Here is a 6,922-nt window from a genome sequence, read left to right as displayed (position 1 = left end):
TAGATAGATAGATAGATAGATAGATAGATAGATAGATAGATAGATAGATAGATAGATGGCATAGGGTGAGTTGAAGATGAAGGTGTGATATCTGGAAAATAAAATTAAGGGGTGAGAGAGGATTATACTGGGAGAAGGAGAAAGGGAGAGGCAGAATGGGGTAAATTATCTCACATGAAACAGACAAGAAAAAGCTTTTACAGTGGAGGGGAAATAGGGGAAGGTGAGAGGGAATGAGTGAATCTTGTTCTCATAGGATTTGGTTTAAGGAGGAAATAACATACACAATTGGGGTATGGAAATCTATCTTACCCTATAGGAAAATATGGGGGGAAGGGAACAAGAGAGCAGGGGGTTGATAGAGGGAAGGGCAGGTTGGGGGGGGATACTCAGAAGCAAACACTTTGGAGGAGGGACAGGGTCAAAAGAAAGAATAGAATAAATGGGGGATAGGATAGGATGAAGGGAAATATATTTAGTTTTTCACAACATGACTACTATGGAAATGTTTTACAAGACTACACATCTATAACCTGTATTGAGTTGCTTGCCTTTTCAATGAGGGTGGGTGGGGAGGGAGGAAGGGAGAAAATTTGTAACCCAAAGTTTTAAAAACACATGTTAAACAAATTAATTAATAATTAATTAAAAAGAAAAAGAAATGGTGAGCAGGATGACTTCAGAAAAACCTGGAAAGATTTACATGAACTGATACAAAATGAAATGAGCAGAACCAGGAGAACATTGTACAGAGTAACAGCAATATTGTACGATGAAGAATTGTGAACGAATTAGCTATTCTCAGCAATACAATGATCTAAGACAATCCCAAAAGACTCATGATGAAACATGCTATCTTCCTCCAGAGAAGGAGCTGATATTGTCTGAATACTGACTGAATGAAGCATACTACTTTCACTATTTCTTCCTTCTTTCCTTCCTTCCTTTTTCCTTCCTTCCTTCCTCTCTCTCTTCTTCCCTTTCTTCTTTCTTTTATTCTTCTTGTTTGAGTATTGTTGTACAAAATGACTAATAAGAAATATTTTATGTGATTGCACATGTATAACCAATTCACATTGCTTATTGTCTCAAGGAGGGGGAGGGGAGGGAGAGAGGGAGAGAATTTGGAACTCAAAACTGTGAAAAAATGTTTAAAAATTGTTTTAACCTGCAGTTGGGAAAAATAAAATATTGTTTTAACAAAACTACAAAAAAAAACCCACCATAGAAAGGCAGCAATTTAAAGAAAAGAAATAATTAAATAATTGAACTGAAAATATTCTAGTTCAACCCCCTAATTTTGCTTTATTTTCAATCTCAACATATTTTTAAAACATTTAATTGCCATCTTTGTTTTTAAATCACTTTTATTTCCCAATATGTTCCTTCCTTACCCAGAGAGCCATCTCTTATTACAAAAAAGAAAAGGAAAAAAAACAAGGGGAAAAATAGTTTAATAAAACTAATCAAGACATCAACCAGGTCTGAAATTTTATGCACCATTCCATGACCTCCTTCCTTACTGCTGGAATAGAAAAAGAGAAGGTGCGTTCTCACATTTCTTCTTTGGAGTCAGTGTCGGTCATTATAATTTTATAGAGTTCAGTTTCAATTTTTATTTGCTTTTTTTGTTCTTTACATTGTAATAATTGTGTGTAATTTTCCTGACTGTGCTTACTTTACTTTGTAATACTTCATATATTTCTCCATGTTTCTCTGTATTCTTCATATCCATTGTTTCTTACAATGCAATATTATTCCCTCACATTCATATACTACAATTTGTTTAGCCACTCTTCAGTTCACAGGCATCTACTTTGTTCCTAGTTCTTTTCTACTACAAAAAAGTACTACAATATGTTTTGGTGTATATTAGAGCTTTTCCTTCTCTTATTAATCCCCTTGAACATACCTGAAAGTGGGCTCTATTTGTCTAAGAGTATTTTAGTAACTTTGTTAGCATAGTTCCAAATTACTTCCACAAATGGTTGGACAAACTTACAGTTCCAGCAACAGTGAATATGTGCCCATTTTCCCATAAACCCCAAAATATTAACTATATCCATTTTTAGTTATGTTTGACAATTTTCTGGTTATGAGGTGGAATTTCAAGTTGTTTTGAATTACATTTCTCTAATTATCCATGATTTAGAGCATTGTTATACATGTTTTTTGATAGTTGGCTATTTTTTCTTTTGAGAATAATTGAATTATTTGCTCAGATTCTTTGAGTAGTTATATGACTACATCTTTTCATCTTAAATGTCTTTATTCATTCCCTATATATTTTGGCTACCAGACAATTATCAGAGATATTCATGCAAAGATTACTTTTTCTCAATTGACTCTTTCCCTTCTTATCCTAGCTGTGTTGATTTTCTCCATGCAAAAGATTTTCAATTTCATATAACTGAAATGATCCATCTTATTTCTGTAATCACAGCTCTCCCTTGTTTGGTCAAGAACGCTTCCCCTAGCCATAGATGTCCCTTGTTTTATAGATGAAGACATTTATCCTCTTGAAACCTTAGTTTCTTTACCTACAAAATGAAGGAAATGAACTACATATGACCTTTAAGTTTCCAGAATTCTAACTAATATTATATGACCTGGAGAAAATTGGTACTTTTATATAGCCTATGGGTTCCAACAGCATTGAATCCTCCCAGACTCAAGATGATATTATGGGCATTTTTATTACATTTGTGTTGGTTCAGAAAAACCAGTTTTCAATCTTGGCTTCTCTCATTCCCTCTCTAAGTGATTTCAGTTATGTTACTTTACCCCTTAGCTTCAATTTTCCATCATAATAAACAACTGGAACTCTTAAGACCAACATATTATGAAGGAGGAGATGAGCAAATTGTTCAATATTTCTACATGGAAGGCAGATGCTGTTTCCTATTAGTAGCAATGCTTCTTCAGTTAACCCAATTGTCTGATGATTGCAGACAGGAAAAACATGGGTAAATTAAGTTCCTAGATAACTGAAAACACCCAATTCAATCAATAGCACCAACCTCTTCCTCCTTGATCCAAATTACAAATACTTTGAAGCTCAGTTTCTTGTCTCTTTGCCTCTTCTTGCCCCCTAGTGGAGATGTTCTTTGCTCAATGTTAAGGACCTATGTGGAAACTCCAGGAGTGGGAACTCCCTCTATGAAGGCAGATCATAAAATCATAGGATCAGAATAAAATTAAAATGGAAGGGATATCTGAGGCCTTCAAATTATAGGATCATACATTTAGATGTGGGAAGGGACTTTAGAGGTTATGTAGTCCAAAGTATCTTTGCCAAAACAAAACAAAACAAAACCTCAAATGGGTCATGAAGAGCTGGGACATGACTAAAATGACTGAATAGCAAGAAGTTCAAACTCCTCATTTTGCATATGAGCAAATTGATGCCCAGAGAGGTTGGTTTCTCCTTCTTTAATTAGCTAACAAGTGTCATTTGTTGTTCAGTCTTTTCAGCTGTGTCTGACTCTTCATGACCCCATTTGGGGTTTTCTTGGCAAAGATAACTATCTTTTGCCATTTCCTTTTCCAGCTCATTTTATAGATGAGGAAACTAAGGCAAACAGGGTTAAATGAGTTACCCAGAGTTACATAGCTAATAAGTGTGTGAGAGCAGATTTGAACTCAGGAAGATAAATCTTCCCGATTCCAAGTCAGGCACTCTATCTACTGCACCACCTAGCTGTCCCTAAGTGTCATAGGAAGAATTTAAAGTCACATCTTGACTCCAAATACAACACTCTATCCACAATGCACAATGAATATGTTATTGAATTAACCAACAAGCATTTATTAAACTATTTGTCAGGTGCAGTACTATGTTCTGAGGAAACAAAGACAAAACCGAAAAAATTCATGCCCTCAGGGAGCTTACCTCTATTAGAGAAAGGAATAAGCATTTGTACAGCATCTATTATGTGCCAGACTTTGTGCTAAGTGGTTTTTACAGATATTATCTCATTTGATCCTCACAACAACCCTGTTAGGTAGATGCTATCATTATCCCCATATTACCATTGGGGAAACTGAGGCAAATAGAGGTTAAGTGACTTGCCCAGGATCATACAGCTAGTAATTGTCTTGGAGCCAAGTTTAAACTCAGGAAGATGAGTCTTCCTGACTCCAGGCCCAGCACTCTATAAACATATAAGCAGGCAATGACAGAAGCATATAGAAAATCTGAAAAAAATAAATAAAATGTCATTTCAGGAGGGAAGCTATAGAAGAAAAGCCTTATGTAGGAGGTATCCCTTGGCTAAGCTTTGAAAAATGGTGAGACATTCTAAGCAGTGTAGGTGAAGAGGGAGAGTTTTCCAAGAATGGAGTGTAGGCTATTCCAGGGGTGGGAAACCAGTGGCCTCGAGGCCAAATGTGGCCCTTTTGGTCCTCAAGTGCAGCACTTTGACAGAGTCCAAACTTCACAGAACAAAGGGCACAGAGAAGGGTTAGGGAAATGTTGTGTATAAGTTGGTTTGACTAGACTGGAGTATATGAAGTGGAGCAATGTATAATAACTATGAGAAGGTGGGCTGAAACAAGATGGATGAGCAAGACTGGTAAATGTCAAACAGAAGAATTTCTATTTCATCTTAGAGGCAAGAGGATGCCAGAAATCTTTGTGAGCAGAGGAGAATCCTGGTCAGACCTGTGTTCTATGAATATCCCTTTGGTAGCTATATGAAAAAATTTTTATAAAAGAGAGAGATTTGAGGCAGGGAGACTAATTAGGAAACAATTGGAATAGTGGGGGCAGTTTGGTATGGTAGATAGGGCTCTGGGCTCGAGTCAAGAAGACCTGAGTTCAAATCCAGTATTAGAAACTTATGAGGTATGTGTTCTTTGGCAAGTCACTGTCTTTGTAGACTTTATCTGTAAAATAGGAATGATAATTATACCTATCACACAGTATTGTTGTGAGGATTGAATGAAATAATACATGTAAAGTGCTTTGCAAACCTTAAAACACTCAATAAATGTTAGCTGTTTGTTGTTGTTTGTCCTTCATGCTCAAAGAGGACCGACGACATCAGGAAGATGATGTGTTGACTTAAAAATGAATTGGATTTAAATGAGGGAGGGCTGTGCCAAGTCACCAGCACTCTCTCCTCCAGAGCCATCTGGGTCTAGTGGCAAGATCAGGATGACTGGAGATGGCCAAATTTTAGCTATTAGTACAGGCAAGAGCTGATATAGGCCTGAACTAGAGTGTTCGGCACGAGAACAAAGAGATAGGTAAAATCAGAGCATAGGTAAAATCAACAAAACTTGACAACATTAGAAATAGAGGGAGAAAGTGAGGAATAGTAAAGAATTTTATTCCTAAGTAACTGGAAGAACGGTTGTGCCCTCAGCAGAATATGAATAGGAAATAATCAGCTAAAGAACAGAAAAGAGCTTGAGCAAATGAAGATAATGAAGTATCCTGAATATTTCACTTATGGAGAAATCAGCCCCTAAATATGTAAAGATTGGTGACATTTTGGCTATATGTTGCTTTTGGTTTGATTGCAGCTAAAGACAAGGCCTAGACTATCTTTGAAAAGATTTTCTGTTTCTACTTTTCTCCATTGAAAGCTGTCCTTGCAACTCCAATGTACACTTACACACACACACACACACACACAGACACACACACACACATTTCTACCTGCTCAAGTACTTAGAGATAATAGTCAAATATCCATATTCCACTAAATCAGGTTAAATCAGAGTAGAGGCAAAATATGATATGACCGTGTTCCCCTGAGCTCTGCATTTAAATACAGCTTTTTAGCCTCTCCTTTAATGCTATGTGATCATCACCTAGTTTACCAACCATAATCCTTTTCACCTTCACTTTGGAGACTATTCAGCAACTGTGTTTTGCATTACTCCCAGTTTTTCCCAGCTCTATCTCTGACTACAGAGAATGATGTGACTTCTCAAAGACATAAAATTTAGTTGGAAGGGTTGCTTCATAACACCAAAGATGTCGTCATTATCATAGATTGAGTTAAATGGGATGCTAAAGTCTTCCCTGTCATTCCTTAGGCCAATCAGCTGCTAACAAAGTTTTCTATAAGTAGCACTTGTGATAGATGACTAATTGGACTCCTATTTTATTCCAGTCAGCATTAATCAGTGTGATATGATTCCATAGGGTAGTGATTATAAGTTCTGTATATTAGGTCCCAGAGTTGTGAACTATAGATTGTAAATTCACTTGTTTAATCATAGGAAGCTAACTAGAGGACCTCCACCCTTGTTTTTGCCTTATCATAGTGACCAAGCTCAGTGTGGCAGAGGTGACTCAATGACATTGAAAAGTCCCTCAACTATTCTTGTTGCCCTTCTATCCCTCATCACTCCTCTACTGCCCAGTATGGGCAGATGGCCATGAGTACTGGACCAACTAAGTGACCCTGTTTGTTGGCCTGTGGCCTGTCTACTGGCCCATTGGCCCATGGAGATGTCTTAACATGTCTTTATCAGCTCAGCCTATAGATCCGCTCATCAGCTCAATAGAACCTCCTTAGGGGCAGCTAGGTGGCACAGTGGATACAGCACTGGCCCTGAAGTCGAGAGGACCTGAGTTTAAATGTGGCCTCAGACACATAACACTTACTAGCTGTGTGACCCAGGGCAAGTCACTTAACCCCAATTGCCTGGGGAAAAGAAAAGAACCACTAGATAGATCTGTCAAGGTCTGCTCATTGGTTCATTTGTCAACCAATGGGATTCTGTATTTTGTGTGGAACCTCCTGAAGGATCAAGGTCAAGATTTATCAACAAATGAGATTCTGCATTTTTAGTTTGTTTCATCTGTATCTGGGCATCAAGCACTATAAAACTAAGGCCCTGGAGGGCCTTAAGGGCATCTCAAATTGTGAGGAAGATCTGAGGTCCACTTCATTAGAAGGGGCCA

The sequence above is a fragment of the Vombatus ursinus genome, unplaced genomic scaffold (assembly GCF_900497805.2).
Source record: "Vombatus ursinus unplaced genomic scaffold, bare-nosed wombat genome assembly UNPS02014832.1, whole genome shotgun sequence".
Classification (NCBI taxonomy): Eukaryota; Metazoa; Chordata; class Mammalia; order Diprotodontia; family Vombatidae; genus Vombatus; species Vombatus ursinus.
Note: the sequence above shows the minus strand (reverse complement) of the source record.